Raw genomic sequence first — 22002 nt, 5'->3', positions numbered from 1 at the left:
TATTTATCAGTAATTTTTTTCACTATTTAATTTTTTTAACAATAAAAAATAATATAATCAATCTGTGTTTGAACCTGTTTGAACCATTTTTTTTTTCTCTCTTGTTGATGGCTCAGACCTTTTCACTGTTAGATGACTTTACCCATTAATGGGTACTGTGTTATTGTTGATATTATTCCCACCGTGAAAAATTCACCCATTTTCTTGAAAAAGTGCCACTACCCATTTTAATGAGTAGTGGCGCTTTTTGAAGAAAATGGGTGAATTTTTCACGGTGGGAATACCGTGGACCCCCGGTAATATGACCGTTTTTAATCTGAACATTTTTTAATTTGAACCCCGTTCGTTTGAACATCGTTCAAATTAAAAATGGTTCAAACGTCATTTAGCACGTGGAATCGATAAAAGAAAAATGGAACATCGTGAAACGGAATGCAGAATCAAAACAAACCAGCAAAGAGAGCAGCCAGAAACTAGTTTTTCTGTTGCAAATAGAGTAACCAGAAGTTCAAATTAGAAATGAACCCCGTTAATTTGAATGAGGTACCGTTCAAATTATCGGGGGTCCACGGTAATATCAACAATAACACAGTACCCATTAATGGGTAAAGTCATCTAACCGTGTTGATCCATAAAGCCAAGGATTGTGACATTTGTGGATCGCTGTGAAATGCGCGAGCAGTCGGAGTGCGCGAGCAACAATTTTGTTCATGTGCAACCAGAAAAAGTGGGGGCAAGAAACATTGCTAAATGCGCGAGCAAGTCGTTGCTAGCGCTGAACACAGTGAAATGCGCGAGCAGGTCGTGATTCAGCTCAAGAATGTTAAACTCGAATTTAGATAATAAAATGATTGAATTACACAGCAAAAAAAGTTGTTGAATATTACATCGAAATCGATGCAACCCATCGAATCCATCGGTTGTTGAATATTACACTGCGCGATGTACTCGAAAGCTTGCTGTGTAATAAACAGAAGCGATGTAATTTTTTCCCGATGTAAAAATTATTCAACGTAATCGAGGCGATGTAGAATTAAGTTATGTAAAATAGTGCGTCGTACAAGGCGTACAATTGAGTTTTCTTATCATGGATTTCTTTCTTCAATATTATTTTGGTCTAGTTTTTAAAAGAATTCGAAAATTTAAGATAATATTTATGATTCTATATATTTTTTCACTATAGATCAGCAGATCTATCACAAAACCGGCAGTATACACATGTTGAAGAATCATCGGGAATCCAGGAACCAGTATCGATCCGCAGACCCCGGGTAGCTTATGTCTTGCTGGATTCCCGTTGTGTGCGGGGGAGCTTCAAAGCCGCTGAAAATAATGAAACATGTTTAGCATGCAGATCTGGTTTGCGGGTGTATGACAATTTCAAATAACGACGACGGGAATCCTATCAGGAATGCGAAAAAAAATCCCATCGGGAACACCTTTCAGGATTCCGACGGAATGCCTTTCAGAATTCCGGTGGACATCATATAGGGATACCGACAAGGATACCGAAGAGAATCCAAACCGAATTCCGGCGGAAATCCTTTCCAGTTTCCAACGAGAATCCTTTCCAGTTTCCAGAATCCTTTCCGGATGCCGACGGAAATCCATTCGGAATTTCGGCGGATATCTTTTAGAGATTCCGACGGAAAAACTTTCGAAATTTCGAAAAGTGTCCCTTCGGGATTCCGGTCGTCGACGAGACTCCTTTCAGGAATCTATTCGGGATTTCGAAAAAAAAAAATTAGATCCCGACGGAAATCAATTCGAGGTTGTTACGGGGATCCATTCGAAGTTCTTGGGAATTTGGGGGGATTGCAACGGGAATCGATTCGGAATTCCAAAGAAAAACCCTTTCAGAATCCTGGCGAAAATTCTTTCTGGATTCCGATGGGAATCCTTTCAAGATTTCGACGGGTGTCTCTTCGGGATTTCGACGGGACTCCTTTCGGGATTTCGGCAATCATATTTTCGGGATTCCGATGGGAATCTTTTGGGATTCTGATGGAAATCCTTTCCGGATGCCAAAGGAAATCCTATCGGGATTCTGCGGAAATCCTTTCCGGATTCCGTCGAGAAGACTTTTGGAATTCTGACGGGAATCTTTCCGAGATTCCAACGGGAATAATTTAGGTATTGCAACGGGAATCCATCCGGGACTCCATTGGAATCTTTTCGGGATTCCAACGAGAATCCGTTCGGGATTCTGAAGAGAATCCTTCCAAGATTCTAACACGAATTCTTTCAGGATTCCAACAGGAATTCTTTCTGGGTTCTAATGCGAATACTTTCGGGATTCCGACGAGAATCTTTTCGGGAATCCGATGTGAATCATTTCAGGACGGGACTGACGAAGGGTCTCCTTTCTAGATTCCGACGGGAATCCTCCCGGTGTTTCGACGAGAATCTTTTCAGAACTCCGACGGGAATCTTTTCAAGATTCCGACGAGAACCCTTGCGAGATTCTGACGGGAATCCTTTCGAGATTCCAACACGAATACTTTTGGGATTAAAACGGGAATAATTTTGGGATTAAAAAGGAAATCCTGTCGGGATTTCAATGCGAATACTTTCGGGGTTCCAACGGGAATCCTCTTGGGATTCCAACGGGAATCCTTTCGGGATACCGATGGAAATTCTCTCAGGATTCCACCGGGATTCCTCTGGAGATTCCGATAGAATTTCTCTCGGGATTCCGAAGGGAATCCTTCCGGTATTCCGACCACGGGAATCCCCTCGTGATTCCGGAAATCCTTCCGAGATTCAAACACGAATACTTTCAAGATTTCAACAAGTATTCCGATGAAAATCTTTTCGAGATTCCGACGAGAATCTTTTCAGGAATACTTCAGAGATTCTAACACGAATACTTTCGGGATTCCGACGGGGATCCACTCGGTATTCTGACGGGAATCCTCTAGGGACATCCTTTATGGATTCTTACGGGAATTCTTTCGTGATTTCGACGTGAGTCCTTCCGGGATTTCAACGGAAATCCTTTCTAGATTCTGACGGAATTCCGACGGGAATCATTTTGGTGTTCCCACGAAAATCCTTTCAAGATTCGGACTCTAATACTTTCGGGATTTCAAAGAGAATCCTCTCGGAATTTTGACGGGAATCCTCACACGAATACTTCCGGGATTCCGACGGGTATCTTTTTGGGATTCCGATGAAAACCATTTTGGGATTCCGACGTGGAGTCTTTCGGGATTCTGATGAGAATTCTTCCAGGATTCTGAAGTGAATCCTTCCGAGATTCCAATAGGAATACCTTTGGGGTTCCGACGGGAATCCTCTCTGGACACCGACGAGAATCCTTTCGGGATTCCGACGAGAATTCTCTCGGGATTCCAACGCGAATAGTTTTGGAACACCGACAGGAATCTTCTCAGGATTCCGACTGGAATACTTTCGAGATTTTAACAGGAATCCTTTAGAGATTACGACGGGAATCCATTTCCATCGGAATCCCGTCGGAAAGGATTCCCGTCAGAATCCCGAAAGGATTCGCGTCGGAATCCCGAAAGGATTGCCGTCGGATTCCCGAAAGTATTCCCGTCGGAATCCCGAAATGATTCGCGTCAGAATCCCGATAGGATTGCCGTCGGAATCCCGAAAGGATTCCCGTCGGAGTCTCAAAATAAATCCCGAAAGGATTCCCGTCGGAATCCCGAAAGGATTCCCGTCGAAATCCTCAAAGGATTCCCGTCGGAGTCTCGAAAGGATTTCCGTCGGAATCCCCAAAGGATTGCCGTCGGAATCCCCAAATGATTCCCGTCGGAATCCCCAAAGGATTCCCGTCGGAATCCCCAAAGGATTCCCATCGGAATCCCCAAAGGATTCCCGTCGGAATCCCCAAAGAATTCCCGTCGGAATCCCGAAAAGATTCCCGTCGGAGTCTCGAAAGGATTCCCGTCGGAATCCCCAAAGGATTCCCGTCGGAATCCCCAAAGGGATTCCCGTCGGAATCCCCAAAGGATTCCCGTCGGAATCCCCAAAGGGATTCCCGTCGGAATCCCCAAGGGTTTCCCGTCGGAATCCCCAAGGGATTTCCGTCGGAATCCCCAAATGATTCCCGTCGGAATCCCCAAGGGATTCCCGTCGGAATCCCCAAGGGATTCCCGTCGGAATCCCCAAGGGATTCCCGTCGGAATTCCCAAAGGATTCCCGTCGGAATTCCCAAGGATTCTGTCGGAATCCCCAAGGGATTCCCGTCGGAATTCCCAAAGGATTCCCGTCGGAATTCCCAAAGGATTCCCGTCGGAATTCCCAAGGGATTCCCGTCGGAATCTCGAAAGGATTCCCGTCGGAATCTCGAAAGGACTCCCGTCGGAATTCCGAAAGGATTCCCGTCGGAATCCCGAAAGCATTCCCGTCGGAATCCCGAAAGGACTCCCGTCGGAATCCCGAAAGGATACCCGTCGGAATCCCGAAAGGATTCCCGTCGGTATCCTCAAAGGATTCCCGTCGGCATCACCAAAGGATTCCCGTCGGAATCCCGAAAGGATTCCCGTCGTAATCTCCAAAGGATTCCCGTCGGAATCCCGAAAGGATTCCCGTCGGTATCCCCAAAGGATTCCCGTCGGCATCACCAAAGGATTCCCGTCGGAATCCCGAAAGGATTCCCGTCGGAATCCCGAAAGGATTCCCGTCGGAATCCCGAAAGGATTCCCGTCGGAATCCCGAAAGGATTCCCGTCGGAATCCCGAAAGGATTCCCGTCGGAATCCCGAAAGGATTCCCGTCGGAATCACGAAAGGATTCCCGTCGGAATCCCGAAAGGATTCCCGTCGAAATCTCGAAAGGATTCCCGTTGGAATCTCGAAAGGATTCCTGTCGGAATCCCGAAAGGATTCCCGTCGGAATCCCGAAAGGATTCCCGTCGGAATCCCGAAAGGATTCCCGTCGGAATCCCGAAAGGATTCCCGTCGGAATCCCGAAAGGATTCCCGTCGGGATCCCGAAAGGATTCCCGTCGGGATCCCGAAAGGATTCCCGTCGGAATCCTGAAAGGATTCCCGTCGGAATCCCGAAAGGATTCCCGTCGGAATCCCGAAAGGATTCCCGTCGGAATCCCGAAAGGATTCCCGTCGGAATCCCGAAAGGATTCCCGCCGGAATCCCGAAAGGATTCTCGTCGGAATCCCGAAAGGATTATCGTCGGAATCCCGAAAGGATTCCCGTCGGAATCCCGAAAGGATTCCCGTCGGAATCCCGAAAGGATTCCCGTCGCAATCCCGAAAGGATTCCCGTCGGAATCCCTACAGGATTCCCGTCGGAATCCCGACAGGATTCCCGTCGGAATCCCGAAAGGATTCCCGTCGGAATCCCGAAAGGATTCCCGTCGGAATCCCGAAAGGATTCCCGTCGGAATCCCGAAAGGATTCCCGTCGGAATCCCGAAAGGATTCCCGTCGGAATCCCGAAAGGATTCCCGTCGGAATCCCGGAAGGATTCCCGTCGGAATCCCGAAAGGATTTCGGTCGGAATCCCGAAAGGATTTCGGTCGGAATCCCGAAAGGATTCCCGTCGGAATCCCGAAAGGATTCCCGTCGGAATCCCGAAAGGATTCCCGTCGGAATCCCGAAAGGATTCCCGTCGGAATCCCGAAAGGATTCCCGTCGGAATCCCGGAAGGATTCCCGTCGGAATCCCGAAAGGATTCCCGTCGGAATCCCGAAAGGATTCCCGTCGGAATCCCGAAAGGATTCCCGTCGGAATCCCGATTGGATTCCCGTCGGAATCCCGAAAGGATTCTCGTCGGAATCCCGAAAGGATTCCCGTCGGAATCCCGAAAGGATTCCCGTCGGAATCCCGAGAGGATTCCCGTCGGTATCCCCACAGGATTCCCGTCGGAGTCCCCAAAGGATTCCCGTCGGAATCCCCAAAGGATTCCCGTCGGTATCCCCACAGGATTCCCGTCGGAGTCCCCAAAGGATTCCCGTCGGAATCCCCAAAGGATTCCCGTCGGAATCCCGATAGGATTCCCGTCAGAATCCCGATAGGATTCCCGTCGGAGTCTCGAAAGGATTCCCGTCGGAATCCCGAAAGAATTTCCGTAGGAATCTCCAAAGGATTCCCGTCGGAATCCCCAAAGGATTCCCGTCGGCATCCCCAAAGGATTCCCGCCGGAATTCCCAAAGGATTCCCGTCGGAATCTCGAAAGGATTCCCGTCGGAATCCCGAAAGGATTCCCGTCGGAATCCCGAAAGGATTCCCGTCGGCATCCCCAAATGATTCCCGTCGGAATCCCCAAAGGATTCCCGTCGGTATCCCCACAGGATTCCCGTCGGAGTCCCCAGAGGATTCCCATCGGAATACCCAAACGAATCCTGTTGGAATACCCAAAGGATTCCCGTCGGAGTCTCGGAAGGATTCCCGTCTGAATCCCGAAAGAATTTCCGTAGGAATCTCCAAAGGATTCCCGTCGGAATCCCCAAAGGATTCCCGTCGGAATCCCCAAAGGATTCCCGCCGAAATTCCCAAAGGATTCCCGTCGGAATCTCGAAAGGATTCCCGTCGGAATCCCGAAAGGATTCCCGTCGGAATCCCGAAAGAATTCCCGTCGGCATCCCCAAAGGATTCCCGTCGGAGTCCCGAAAGGATTCCCGTCGGAATCCAGAAAGAATTGCCGTCGGAATCCCGAAAGGATTGCCGTCGGAATCCCGAAAGGATTCCCGTCGGAGTCCCGAAAGGATTCCCGTCGGAATCCCCAAAGGATTCCCGTAGGAATCCCCAAAAGATTCCCGTCGGAATCCTCAAAAGATTCCCGTCGGAGTCTCGAAAGGATTTCCGTCGGAATCCCAAAAGGATTCCCGTCGGAGTCCCGAAAGGATTCCCGTCAGCATCCCCAAAGGATTCCCTTCGGCATCCCCAAAGGAATCCCGTCGGCATCCCCAAAGGATTTTTGTCGGCATCCCCAAAGGATTCCTGTCGGCATCCCCAAAGGATTCCCAACAAACAATTTAAGTTGAATAAGCTAGTTTTTTAGCTGAACAAGCCAAATTATGGCGAAATAAGCTCTTTATCAGCCTCCAATGCTTGTTGGGTTCCCGTCGGAATCCCCAAAGGATTCCCGCCGGAGTCTCGAAAGGATTTCCGTCGGAATCCCCAAAAGATTCCCGTCGGAATCCCCAGAGGATTCCCGATGGAGTCCCGAAAGGATTCCCGTCGGCATCCCGAAAGGATTCCCGTCGGAATCCCGGTGGAGTCCCGAAAAGATTCCCGTCGGCATTCTCAAAGGATTCCCGTCGGAATCCCCTAAGGATTCCCGTCGGAATCCCGAAAGGATTCCCGTCGGAATCCCGAAAGGATTCCCGTCGGAATCCCGAAAGGATTCCCGTCGGAATCCCGAAAGGATTCCCGTCGGAATCCCCAAAGGATTCCCGGTGGAATCCCGGCGGAATCCCAAAGGGATTCCCGTCGGAGTCTCGAAATAAATCTAGTCGGAATTCCGAAAGGATTCCCGTCGAAATCCCGAAAGGATTCCCGTCAGCATCCCCACAGGATTCTCGTCGGAGTCGGAATCCCGAAAGGATTCCCGTCGGCATCCCCAAATGATTCCCGTCGGAATCCCCAAAGGATTCCCGTCGGTATCCCCACAGGATTCCCGTCGGAGTCCCCAAAGGATTCCCGTCGGAATCCCCAAAGGATTCCCGTCGGAATCCCCAAAGGATTCCCGTTGGAATACCCAAAGGATTCCCGTCGGAGTCTCGAAAGGATTCCCGTAGGAATCTCCAAAGGATTCCCGTCGGAATCCCCAAAGGATTCCCGTCGGCATCCCCAAAGGATTCCCGTCGGCATCCCCAAAGGATTCCCGCCGAAATTCCCAAAGGATTCCCGTCGGAGTCTCGAAAGGATTTCCGTCGGAATCCGCAAAAGATTCCCGTCGGAATCCCCAGAGGATTCCCGATGGAGTCCCGAAAGGATTCCCGTCGGCATCCCGAAAGGATTCCCGTCGGAATCCCGGTGGAGTCCCGAAAAGATTCCCGTCGGCATTCTCAAAGGATTCCCGTCGGAATCCCCTAAGGATTCCCGTCGGAATCCCGAAAGGATTCCCGTCGGAATCCCCAAAGGATTCCCGGTGGAATCCCAAAGGGATTCCCGTCGGAGTCTCGAAATAAATCTAGTCGGAATTCCGAAAGGATTCCCGTCGGAATCCCGAAAGGATTCCCGTTGGAATACCCAAAGAATTCCCGTCGGAGTCTCGGAAGGATTCCCGTCTGAATCCCGAAAGAATTTCCGTAGGAATCTCCAAAGGATTCCCGTCGGAATCCCCAAAGGATTCCCGTCGGCATCCCCAAAGGATTCCCGCCGAAATTCCCAAAGGATTCCCGTCGGAATCTCGAAAGGATTCCCGTCGGAATCCCGAAAGGATTCCCGTCGGAATCCCGAAAGAATTCCCGTCGGCATCCCCAAAGGATTCCCGTCGGAGTCCCGAAAGGATTCCCGTCGGAATCCAGAAAGAATTGCCGTCGGAATCCCGAAAGGATTGCCGTCGGAATCCCGAAAGGATTCCCGTCGGAGTCCCGAAAGGATTCCCGTCGGAATCCCCAAAGGATTCCCGTAGGAATCCCCAAAAGATTCCCGTCGGAATCCTCAAAAGATTCCCGTCGGAGTCTCGAAAGGATTTCCGTCGGAATCCCAAAAGGATTCCCGTCGGAGTCCCGAAAGGATTCCGTCAGCATCCCCAAAGGATTCCTTCGGCATCCCCAAAGGAATCCTGTCGGCATCCCCAAAGGATTTTTGTCGGCATCCCCAAAGGATTCCTGTCGGCATCCCCAAAGGATTCCCAACAAACAATTTAAGTTGAATAAGCTAGTTTTTTAGCTGAACAAGCCAAATTATGGCGAAATAAGCTCTTTATCAGCCTCCAATGCTTGTTGGGTTCCCGTCGGAATCCCCAAAGGATTCCCGCCGGAGTCTCGAAAGGATTTCCGTCGGAATCCCAAAGATTCCGTCGGAATCCCCAGAGGATTCCTGATGGAGTCCTGAAAGGATTCCGTCGGCATCCTGAAAGGATTCCCGTCGGAATCCCGGCGGAGTCCCGAAAAGATTCCCGTCGGCATTCTCAAAGGATTCCCGTCGGAATCCCCTAAGGATTCCCGTCGGAATCCCGAAAGGATTCCCGTCGGAATCCCGAAAGGATTCCCGTCGGAATCCCCAAAGGATTCCCGGTGGAATCCCGGCGGAATCCCAAAGGGATTCCCGTCGGAGTCTCGAAATAAATCTAGTCGGAATTCCGAAAGGATTCCCGTCGGAATCCCGAAAGGATTCCCGTCAGCATCCCCAAAGGATTCTCGTCGGAGTCGGAATCCCGAAAGGATTCCCGTCGGCATCCCCAAATGATTCCCGTCGGAATCCCAAAGGATTCCCATCGGAATCCCCAAAGGATTCCCGTCGGCATCCCCAAAGAATTCCCGTCGGAATCCCGGAAAGACTCCCGTCGGCATCCCCAAAGAATTCCCGTCGGAATCCCCAAAGGATTCCCGTCGGAATCCCCAAAGGATTCCCGTCGGAATCCCCAAAGGGTTCCCGTCGGAATCCCCAAAGGGTTCCCGTCGGAATCCCCAAAGGGTTCCCGTCGGAATCCCCAAAGGGTTCCCGTCGGAATCCCCAAGGGATTCCCGTCGGAATCCCCAAAGGATTCCCGTCGGAATTCCCAAGGGATTCCCGTCGGAATCCCCAAGGGATTCCCGTCGGAATTCCCAAAGGATTCCCGTCGGAATTCCCAAAGGATTCCCGTCGGAATTCCCAAAGGACTCCCGTCGGAATCTCGAAAGGATTCCCGTCGGAATCTCGAAAGGACTCCCGTCGGAATTCCGAAAGGATTCCCGTCGGAATCCCGAAAGCATTCCCGTCGGAATCCCGAAAGGACTCCCGTCGGAATCCCGAAAGGATTCCCGTCGGAATCCCGAAAGGATTCCCGTCGGTATCCTCAAAGGATTCCCGTCGGCATCACCAAAGGATTCCCGTCGGAATCCCGAAAGGATTCCCGTCGTAATCTCCAAAGGATTCCCGTCGGAATCCCGAAAGGATTCCCGTCGGTATCCCCAAAGGATTCCGGTCGGCATCACCAAAGGATTCCCGTCGGAATCCCGAAAGGATTCCCGTCGGAATCCCGAAAGGATTCCGTCGGAATCCTGAAAGGATTCCGCTCGGAATCCCGAAAGGATTCCCGTCGGAATCCCGAAAGGAATGGCATCGGAATCCCGGAAAGGATTCCCGTCGGCATCCCGAAAAGATGCCCGTTGGATTCCCGAGAGGATTCCCGTCGGAATTCCGAAAAGATTCTCGTCGGAATCTCGAAAGGACACCCGTCGGAATCTCGAAAGGATTCCCGTCGGAATCCCGAAAGGATTCCCGTCGGAATCCCGAAAGGATTCCCGTCGGAATCCCGAAAGGATTCCCGTCGGAATCCCGAAAGGATTCCCGTCGGAATCCCGAAAGGATTCCCGTCGGAATCCCGAAAGGATTCCCGTCGGGATCCCGAAAGGATTCCCGTCGGGATCCCGAAAGGATTCCCGTCGGGATCCCGAAAGGATTCCCGTCGGGATCCCGAAAGGATTCCCGTCGGGATCCCGAAAGGATTCCCGTCGGGATCCCGAAAGGATTCCCGAAGGAATCCCGAAAGGATTCCCGTCGGAATCCCGAAAGGATTCCCGTCGGAATCCCGAAAGGATTCCCGTCGGAATCCCGAAAGGATTCCCGTCGGAATCCCGAAAGGATTCCCGTCGGAATCCCGAAAGGATTCCAGTCGGAATCCCGAAAGGATTCCCCAAGGAATCCCGAAAGGATTCCAGTCGGAATCCCGAAAGGATTCCAGTCGGAATCCCGAAAGGATTCCAGTCGGAATCCCGAAAGGATTCCCGTTGGAATCCCGAAAGGATTCCCGTCGGAATCCCGATTGTATTCCCGTCGGAATCCCGAAAGGATTCTCGTCGGAATCCCGAAAGGATTCCCGTCGGAATCCCGAAAGGATTCCCGTCGGAATCCCGAAAGGATTCCCGTCGGAATCCCGAAAGGATTCCCGTCGGAATCCCGAAAGGATTCCTGTCGGTATCCCCACAGGATTCCCGTCGGAGTCCCCAAAGGATTCCTGTCGGAATCCCCAAAGGATTCCCGTCGGTATCCCCACAGGATTCCCGTCGGAGTCCATAAAGGATTCCCGTCGGAATCCCCAAAGGATTCCCGTCGGAATCCCGATAGGATTCCCGTCAGAATCCCGATAGGATTCCCGTCGGAGTCTCGAAAGGATTCCCTTCGGAATCCCGAAAGAATTTCCGTAGGAATCTCCAAAGGATTCCCGTCGGAATCCCCAAAGGTTTCCCGTCGGCATCCCCAAAGGATTCCCGCCGGAATTCCCAAAGGATTCCCGTCGGAATCTCGAAAGGATTCCCGTCGGAATCCCGAAAGGATTCCCGTCGGAATCCCGAAAGGATTCCCGTCGGCATCCCCAAATGATTCCCGTCGGAATCCCCAAAGGATTCCCGTCGGTATCCCCACAGGATTCCCGTCGGAGTCCCCAGAGGATTCCCGTCGGAATCCCCAAAGGATTCCCGTCGGAATCCCCAAAGGATTCCCGTTGGAATACCCAAAGGATTCCCGTCGGAGTCTCGGAAGGATTCCCGTCTGAATCCCGAAAGAATTTCCGTAGGAATCTCCAAAGGATTCCCGTCGGAATCCCCAAAGGATTCCCGTCGGAATCCCCAAAGGATTCCCGTCGGCATCCCCAAAGGATTCCCGCCGAAATTCCCAAAGGATTCCCGTCGGAATCTCGAAAGGATTCCCGTCGGAATCCCGAAAGGATTCCCGTCGGAATCCCGAAAGAATTCCCGTCGGCATCCCCAAAGGATTCCCGTCGGAGTCCCGAAAGGATTCCCGTCGGAATCCAGAAAGAATTGCCGTCGGAATCCCCAAAGGATTCCCGTCGGCGTCCCGAAAGGATTCCCGTCAGCATCCCCAAAGGATTCCCTTCGGCATCCCCAAAGGAATCCCGTCGGCATCCCCAAAGGATTCCTGTCGGCATCCCCAAAGGATTCCTGTCGGCATCCCCAAAGGATTCCCGTCGGAATCCCCAAAGGATTCCCGTCGGAGTCTCGAAAGGATTTCCGTCGGAATCCGCAAAAGATTCCCGTCGGAATCCCCACAGGATTCCCGATGGAGTCCCGAAAGGATTCCCGTCGGCATCCCGAAAGGATTCCGTCGGAATCCTGGTGGAGTCGAAAAGATTCCCGTCGGCATTCTCAAAGGATTCCGTCGGAATCCCTAAGGATTCCGTCGGAATCCTGAAAGGATTCAGTGGAATCCCAAAGGGATTCCGTCGGAGTCTCGAAATAAATCTAGTCTGAATTCCGAAAGGATTCCCGTCGGAATTGAAAGGATTCCGTTGGAATACCCAAAGGATTCCGTCGGAGTCTCGGAAGGATTCCGTCTGAATCCCGAAAGAATTTCCGTAGGAATCTCCAAAGGATTCCGTCGGAATCCCCAAAGGATTCCTGTCGGCATCCCCAAAGGATTCCCGCCGAAATTCCCAAAGGATTCCGTCGGAATCTCGAAAGGATTCCGTCGGAATCGAAAGGATTCCTGTCGGAATCCTGAAAGAATTCCGTCGGCATCCCCAAAGGATTCCCGTCGGAGTCGAAAGGATTCCGTCGGAATCCAGAAAGAATTGCCGTCGGAATCGAAAGGATTGCCGTCGGAATCCCGAAAGGATTCCCGTCGGAGTCCCGAAAGGATTCCCGTCGGAATCCCCAAAGGATTCCCGTAGGAATCCCCAAAAGATTCCCGTCGGAATCCTCAAAAGATTCCCGTCGGAGTCTCGAAAGGATTTCCGTCGGAATCCCAAAAGGATTCCGTCGGAGTCCCGAAAGGATTCCTGTCAGCATCCCCAAAGGATTCCCTTCGGCATCCCCAAAGGAATCCTGTCGGCATCCCCAAAGGATTTTTGTCGGCATCCCCAAAGGATTCCTGTCGGCATCCCCAAAGGATTCCCAACAAACAATTTAAGTTGAATAAGCTAGTTTTTAGCTGAACAAGCCAAGTTGTGGCGAAATAAGCTCTTTATCAGCCTCCAATGCTTGTTGGGTTCCGTCGGAATCCCCAAAGGATCCCCGTCGGAGTCTCGAAAGGATTTCCGTCGGAATCCCCAAAAGATTCCCGTCGGAATCCCCAGAGGATTTCCGATGGAGTCCCGAAAGGATTCCCGTCGGCATCTCGAAAGGATTCCCGTCGGAATCCCGGTGGAGTCCCGAAAAGATTCCCGTCGGCATTCTCAAAGGATTCCCGTCGGAATCCCCTAAGGATTCCCGTCGGAATCCCGAAAGGATTCCCGTCGGAATCCCGAAAGGATTCCCGTCGGAATCCCGAAAGGATTCCCGTCGGAATCCCCAAAGGATTCCCGGTGGAATCCCGGCGGAATCCCAAAGGGATTCCCGTCGGAGTCTCGAAATAAATCTAGTCGGAATTCCGAAAGGATTCCCGTCGGAATCCCGAAAGGATTCCCGTCAGCATCCCCAAAGGATTCTCGTCGGAGTCGGAGTCGGAATCCCGAAAGGATTCCCGTCGGCATCCCCAAATGATTCCCGTCGGAATCCCCAAAGGATTCCCGTCGGTATCCCCACAGGATTCCCGTCGGAGTCCCCATAGGATTCCCGTTGGAATACCCAAAGGATTCCCGTCGGAGTCTCGAAAGGATTCCCGTAGGAATCTCCAAAGGATTCCCGTCGGAATCCCCAAAGGATTCCCGTCGGCATCCCCAAAGGATTCCCGTCGGCATCCCCAAAGGATTCCCGCCGAAATTCCCAAAGGATTCCCGTCGTAATCTCGAAAGGATTCCCGTCGGAATCCCGAAAGGATTCCCGTCGGAATCCCGAAAGGATTCCCGTCGGCATCCCCAAAGGATTCCCGTCGGAGTCCCGAAAGGATTCCCGTCGGAATCCCGAAAGGATTGCCGTCGGAATCCCGAAAGGATTGCCGTCGGAATCCCGAAAGGATTGCCGTCGGAATCCCGAAAGGATTCCCGTCGGAGTCCCGAAAGGATTCCCGTCGGAATCCCCAAAGGATTCCCGTAGGAATCCCCAAAGGATTCCCGTCGGAATCCTCAAAAGATTCCCGTCGGAGTCTCGAAAGGATTTCCGTCGGAATCCCCAAAGGATTCCCGTCGGAGTCCCGAAAGGATTCCCGTCAGCATCCCCAAAGGATTCCCTTCGGCATCCCCAAAGGAATCCCGTCGGCATCCCCAAAGGATTCCTGTCGGCATCCCCAAAGGATTCCTGTCGGCATCCCCAAAGGATTCCCGTCGGAATCCCCAAAGGATTCCCGTCGGAGTCTCGAAAGGATTTCCGTCGGAATCCCCAAAAGATTCCCGTCGGAATCCCCAGAGGATTCCCGATGGAGTCCCGAAAGGATTCCCGTCGGCATCCCGAAAGGATTCCCGTCGGAATCCCGGTGGAGTCCCGAAAAGATTCCCGTCGGCATTCTCAAAGGATTCCCGTCGGAATCCCCTAAGGATTCCCGAAAGGATTCCCGTCGGAATCCCCAAAGGATTCCCGGTGGAATCCCAAAGAGATTCCCGTCGGAGTCTCGAAATAAATCTAGTCGGAATTCCGAAAGGATTCCCGTCGGAATCCCGAAAGGATTCCCGTCAGCATCCCCAAAGGATTCTCGTCGGAGTCCCGAAAGGATTCCCGTCGGAATCCAGAAAGGACTCGACTTGTCGAGTTAAGTACGAGACGCTAAAGACGGCCTTACTGGTGAGGTCGAAATACGTATCTGTCAAAGGTACAATAAAGTAGTGGTATTAAATGGAATAGTACAAATAACAAATATACATTCAACTAAAAGCTTAAAATAATTTATGTTAATCCTGAAAAGATTTCTGTTGGAATCACGAAAGGATACCCATCAGAATCCCGAAAGAATTCCCGTCCCAATCCCGAAATGATTCCCGTCGGAATCCCGAGTTGAATTCCGTCAGAATCTTGGAAGGATTCCCGTCGGAATCCCGAAAGCATTGCCGTCGGGATCCAAAAAAGATTTCCGTTGGAACCCCGAAGAGATTCCAGTCAGAATCCCGAAAAGTTTCCCGTCAGAAACCCGAAGGATCCCTTCGGAATCCCAAAAGGATTCCCGTTGTAATCCGGAAAAAAAATTCGGTCGGAATCCCGGAACGATTGCCGTCACAATCCCGAAAGGATTCCCGTCGGAATTTTGAAGGAATTCCCGTCATAATCCCGAAAGGTTCCGTAGGAGTCTCCAAAGGTTTTCGTTTTGAATTTCCGAAGGGTTTCTTCGAAATGAAATTCTTTAAAATCTCCAAAAGATTCCGTTCGGAATCCACAAAGCATTTCGATCAGAATGTCCGAAGAATTTTTCGAAATCCTTGATGGATTCCTTCAGAGAAAGATTTCGTTTCAGAATCTCAAACAAATGCAGCGTGGAATGATAGGATTTGCGGCCTTCCTTAGCCATGCGGTGAGATGCGCGGCTACGAACCAAGACCATGCTGAAAGTTGCTGATGAGTTCGATTCCCGGAATGGTAACCTGGCATAGAAAACCTTGCAGGTAATAACTGTGGAAGTGCTGGATGAACACTATGTTGCAAGGCGGCAACGTCCCAGTGGGGGATGTAATACCAATAAGAAGAAGAAGAAGAAGAAGGAATGATTGGATTCTCTTACGGGTATACCATCCAGAATTTGAAAAAATCCTAACAGATTCCGTGTGGATTCGATTCTGTTTAGAATCCTAGAAGTATTCCGTTCGGAATCGAATATGTTAAAAAAATCATTTATAGAAATTTAACTTTTAACTATGTACATACGTTACGTCCGGTCTTTTTTACATCCTCTTGGAATTCCAAGACATTAACGATCCTTTTTCGCAGTGGTTGCAAAATGATTGGTTGATAGCATTCCGGGCATTGCCCGGTGAAGCAAGTCAGACTTTTTGATAGTCTTCAAAGTTGCCGTGCACGAATGTGTTGACCGAATCTGAATAGAAATTGGAGATAAACGTAAACTCCTTTATAAATTAGTATATAATAACTTACCAGAGTAGATAATTACGGACTTTTCCTTCCACATTAAAAATTGGGCATGAGAAGCTGAGATGAGAGGAACGATCGAGAAGATGATTTACGGCTCCTTCGTAGACTGTGTTGTTGGTAACGTGCAGTTATGAACCGAGCGACAAGAAGACAATGTAGAGGCCGTAGAGGCCATTCCATTCTTAACCTGAACAAGTGAATAAAAAATATATAGGGACCAAATTAAGTGATTTACCCTATCATTTAATATTATAATAAATGAAAATAAAATGTGCGGATTTTTATATCAACATAATATGCTCTCATAAAAATTGATTAAGTTTGTATTTAAACTGAATAAGCTATCAAATACTCACCAGAGAAATCAAATCAACGTGATGCTGCTTCCCGTCCCGTCGAACACAGTGTGCATCGGAATCACAGGGCTTCCAGAATTCTCAACTCTACGTGCAATCGGATCAGCATTGGATCATTCAAGCCAGCCCAACAGCTTCGGCAGTGTTGCACCATCTGTTTTGTCTCGGGAAACCTGCACAAGGTCCCCTTTAGCTGCTCGCTGAAATCCATCTCAAAACTATGGTCCCTTCGTCGAACACAGTGCTGCACCGCTGACAGTTTCGACCTGGCATGGAAACGATCACATCCGACAGCATGTGAATGGTCGCAAACTGCGAATCCATCGAGGCGCATCGAAGTGCTAGAATCGTGTTTAAAGCCGTAAACTTCCATAGCTGCTTGATGATTTTGTGTACGTCTAAATAGCACTCTAGCACTGAACTTGATCTCTCGTCGTTTGTTTCTTGAACAGCGGCATAAAAAAATTACCGGTTTCACCTGAGCCATCGCAGCTCTCCATGACCAGGATACGCATGTAGTCCCGTTACCTAAAATCCGTCCTTTTTCTCCTTTATCATCGGCGTTGAAATCCGCGAAATCCTAACCGATATTTTCGTCGAAAAATCCAAAAAAAAGATCGTCACTCCCGTATCCAGTTTGATGATAAAATTTCACTTTATTACACACATTCTTTTTGCCGAATAACTTGCGAAATAATCACAATAAAACGAGAAAAACTAGCCGCGACAAAAAAGCTGCGAGAAAATAAAACCGTGAACTTTCAAAACATGGCGATGGCGACCAAACAGCGTCGGCGGTCGCTGGACGCTGACATCAAGTCCGCAGTGTTGCGAGAAAATTATATTATTAATGAATATAATATTGTATCCAATTTGTGTAATTTTACACAACTCTATAGGATCCTATTGGTTGCATCATTTTCTATGTAATATTTGATGTTTTGGCAATCTAATATTACACAAATGCGACGTGAGGGAAAATGATGAAACCGCTTTTGTGTAATCTCTGGGCGATGTGAAATTACATCAAAATGAATGTTAATATGCATAATGATTCTGGCATTACATAGAAATTTTGGTACATCGCTTGAATTACATCGATGCACATTACATTATTTTTTGCTGTGTACTTCAAATTGCTTTTATTAAACACTAACTAAATCAAAATCTTGCTCGAATCCAGCTTTCCACGCTCGGTAATGGCGGCTTATCGGTGTGTAAAAGTCAATTGGTCACTGTACTGTTTGACACTAGCTGGAGGAAAGCCCACTGGCGTTCCTGGGTGAGGGGAAGGGAAAAAAGGCCTTTTCGACTGTGAGTGTTCCTCCAGCTAGTGTCAAACAGTACAGCGACTGATTGATTTTTACACACCGACAAGCCGCCATTACCGAGCGTGGAAAGCTGGATAGGTCTGGATCCTAGTCTGGATTCTTTATTTATAAGACCAGTATAGTGAAAGTTGCTGTTTTGTACTATGTGCGTTACTATTGATACAATCGACCAGAAATCGCCTTCTAGCAGCATACAGCCCCATGGGGAAACATATAAGGCATCCCTAAGAAGCACCCTGCCTATTGGGTTGGTCTTGGTAGGCCTGGCTTCTATGCTTTTTTGACCAGAATAGTGAAAGTTGCTGTTTTGTACTATGTGCGCAACTATTGATACAATCGACCAGAAATCGCCTTCTAGCAGCATACAGCCCCATGGGGAAACATATAAGGCATCCCTTAGAAGCACCCTGCCTACTGGGTTAGTCTTGGTAGGCCTGGCTTCTATGCTTTTTTGACCAGTATAGTGAAAGTTGCTGTTTTGTACTATGTGCGCTACTATTGATACAATCGATCAGAAATCGCCTTCTAGCAGCATACAGCCCCATGGAGAATCATATAAGGCATCCCTAAGAAGCACCCTGCCTACTGGGTTGGTCTTGGTAGGCCTGGGTTCTATGCTTTTTTGACCACTATAGTGAAAGTTGCTGTTTTGTACTATGTGCGCTACTATTGATACAATCGACCAGAAATCGCCTTCTAGCAGCATACAGCCCCATGGGGAAACATATAAGGCATCCCTAAGAAGCACCCTGCCTACTGGGTTGGTCTTGGTAGGCCTGGCTTCTATGCTTTTTTGACCAGAATAGTGAAAGTTGCTGTTTTGTACTATGTGCGCTACTATTGATACAATCGACCAGAAATCGCCTTCTAGCAGCATACAGCCCCATGGGGAAACATATAAGGCATCCCTAAGAAGCACCCTGCCTATTGGGTTGGTCTTGGTAGGCCTGGCTTCTATGCTTTTTTGACCAGAATAGTGAAAGTTGCTGTTTTGTACTATGTGCGCTACTATTGATACAATCGACCAGAAATCGCCTTCTAGCAGCATACAGCCCCGTGGGGAAACATATAAGGCATCCCTAAGAAGCACCCTGCCTACTGGGTTGGTCTTGGTAGGCCTGGGTTCTATGCTTTTTTGACCAGTATAGTGAAAGTTGCTGTTTTGTACTATGTGCGCTACTATTGATACAATCGACCAGAAATCGCCTTCTAGCAGCATACAGCCCCATGTTGAATCATATAAGGCATCCCTAAGAAGCACCCTGCCTACTGGGTTGGTCTTGGTAGGCCTGGCTTCTATGCTTTTTTGACCAGAATAGTGAAAGTTGCTGTTTTGTACTATGTGCGCTACTATTGATACAATCGACCAGAATTCGCCTTCTAGCAGCATACAGCCCCATGGGGAAACATATAAGGCATCCCTAAGAAGCACCCTGCCTACTGGGTTGGTCTTGGTAGGCCTGGCTTCTATGTTTTTTTGACCAGTATAGTGAAGTTGCTGTTTTGTACTATGTGCGCACACACTCAGTTTTTATTTCTGCAGCTCGGCAAAATCCGCACAGCCGTGCGCCAGCAAAATAAATAACTGATAGTCCAGCAAAAATAGCGTTTGTTAGCTGATTTTCGGCAAATTATTTGCTGATTATCAGCAATTTTGACAGAAATCTCGGCAAAAAACATATTTGCTGGGGCACGGCTGTGCGATTCTCGGTAAAAGTTCAACATTTTGCTGAGATCCCGGTAAAAAAAATTAAGTGTGCAACTATTGATACAATCGACCAGAAATCGCCTTCTAGCAGCATACAGCCCCATGGGGAAACATATAAGGCATCCCTAAGAAGCACCCTGCCTACTGGGTTGGTCTTGGTAGGCCTGGCTTCTATGCTTTTTTGACCAGTATAGTAAAAGTTGCTGTTTTGTACTATGTGCGCTACTATTGATACAATCGACCAGAAATCGCCTTCTAGCAGCATACAGCTGGGAAACATATAAGGCATCCCTAAGAAGCATCCTGCCTACTGGGTTTGGTCTTGGTAGGCCTGGGTTCTATGCTTTTTGACCACTATAGTGAAAGTTGCTGTTTTGTACTATGTGCGCTACTATTGATACAATCGACCAGAAATCGCCTTCTAGCAGCATACAGCCCCATGGGGGAATCATATAAGGCATCCCTAAGAAGCACCCTGCCTACTGGGTTGGTCTGGTAGAGCCTGGCTTCTATGTTTTTGACCACTATAGTGAAAGTTGCTGTTTTGTACTATGTGCGCTACTATTGATTCAATCGACCAGAAATCGCCTTCTAGCAGCATACAGCCCCATGGGGAAACATATAAGGCATCCCTAAGAAGCACCCTGCCTACTGGGTTGGTCTTGGTGGGCCTGGCTTCTATGCTTTTTTGACCAGAATAGTGAAAGTTGCTGTTTTGTACTATGTGCGCAACTATTGATACAATCGACCAGAAATCGCCTTCTAGCAGCATACAGCCCCATGGGGAAATATATAAGGCATCCCTAAGAAGCACCCTGCCTACTGGGTTGGTCTTGGTTAGAGGTGGGCGCTCCGCTCAGGAGCTGTTCCAAAGATTCGCTTCCTTACATTGAGCTGATGAGCTATGAATCTTTTTTAAAGAAGCCCAGCTCAGCAGCTCACTTTAAATTGATGAAATCATTGTCAAACACGCGCCTAGAGAAACTCCCTCGAGTCCAGTCCAGTACTGCGCACGTGCTGATCGTTTATTATTTGCACCTCAAGCACCATCAAGCCAAGCGACAGAACCATCTAGCCAAGCAACAGAAATCATTTCTGCTGCAGAGAGGAATAAGAAACACACAAGCAAAAATAATTTAGCTTGCCGCCTATTTCTTAACCCATACCCACATACTCGGCGCTACGAACGGACACACAAAAGATACCAAGTAGTGCGGTAGCGAACGAACCGTACCAAGCAAAAGATCCGAAGATCAGAACAACTCTCAGTTCCGCTGATGGCGGCGTTCAGCCCGAAATTGCTGTGCCATGGAAGCGAGAGCTGCGCCACTAGCTCAGATCCGTGCGACACGGATCTCGATCCGATCAGTCGCGACCGATTCTATGAGCGAACCGTGTGGTTCAAACGAACCGAGCTGGGTGCTGTGTCTTACGGAGCGGATCTTTACTTGCGACGGGTTTTCCCGCCAGCATACTGCTACATGTGCACTCGGTTTGTTTGTAGCACCGTGCTCTGTATTTTTTTACTCTCTTGTTTTATTTCTCTCGCATTTCGGGAACCAATATAGATGAATAGCTCGCTTGTATGAAAATGTCAACTACGCATGGTTAGAAGGATTAGAAGCGCGCAAACAAGGCATTGATTTACTGCACCAAGTATGAAGAGAAAATCTTATGACACGTGATGGTTCATATCATATCACTATCAGAGACTAGGGACTGAATTATTTAAATTAACGATTTGAGAAACGGTATCAATAAAATGCAACTTAGAATTATGAATAGAAAATAATGTTGAAGAGATTTTTGTATAGAAATAAATGTTATGGTTCTCCTAGACTTCAAAACTAGACGGTCAGAAAAAAGCGTAATAAATGTTATTAGTTTAAAATTGTCGGTTTTTCAATAGAAATTATTACCTCACTGTAGCTAAACATTTTAAAAATTTCAAAGAAAGGTAAATAGATGAATGATGAATGAATGAATAAATCAATGAATGACACAAATTTTTCAAATTTTTGAACAATAATTAAAATAATAATATTAACAATTATGTTTTATTATATGTAGCATTAAAGAACTGAAGAGCTGATCCAAGGAGCTGACTCTTTTCAATGAGCTGAACGGATCAGATCCGCTCACTGCAATGAGCTGTTTTGCCCATCTCTAGTCTTGGTAGGCCTGGCTTCTATGCTTTTTTGACCAGTATAGTGAAAGTTGCTGTTTTGTACTATGTGCGCAACTATTGATACAATCGACCAGAAATCGCCTTCTAGCAGCATACAGCCCCATGGGGAAACATATAAGGCATCCCTAAGAAGCACCCTGCCTACTGGGTTGGTCTTGGTAGGCCTGGCTTCTATGCTTTTTTGACCAGTATAGTGAAAGTTGCTGTTTTGTACTATGTGCGCAACTATTGATACAATCGACCAGAAATTGCCTTCTAGCAGCATACAGCCCCATGGGGAAACATATAAGGCATCCCCAAGAAGCACCCTGCCTACTGGGTTTGTCTTGGTAGGCCTGGCTTCTATGCTTTTGACCAGTATAAAGTTGCTGT

The 22002-nt window shown here is 48.7% G+C and overlaps 1 long non-coding RNA gene across 1 annotated transcript; it reads right to left on the bottom strand.

The window, feature by feature from the left end:
- Positions 1-1163: 1163 nt before the first annotated feature.
- Positions 1164-17184, bottom strand: LOC134202755 (uncharacterized). The gene is made up of 4 exons (XR_009977331.1): positions 16404-17184; positions 16051-16234; positions 15823-15991; positions 1164-1323 (listed from the first exon to the last, which is right to left on the bottom strand). It is a non-coding gene; the product is annotated as an uncharacterized LOC134202755 (long non-coding RNA).
- Positions 17185-22002: the final 4818 nt, after the last annotated feature.

Source organism: Armigeres subalbatus, unplaced genomic scaffold, assembly GCF_024139115.2.
Source record: "Armigeres subalbatus isolate Guangzhou_Male unplaced genomic scaffold, GZ_Asu_2 Contig1406, whole genome shotgun sequence".
NCBI lineage: Eukaryota > Metazoa > Arthropoda > Insecta > Diptera > Culicidae > Armigeres > Armigeres subalbatus.
This window is presented reverse-complemented; position numbering and strand designations above follow the sequence as displayed.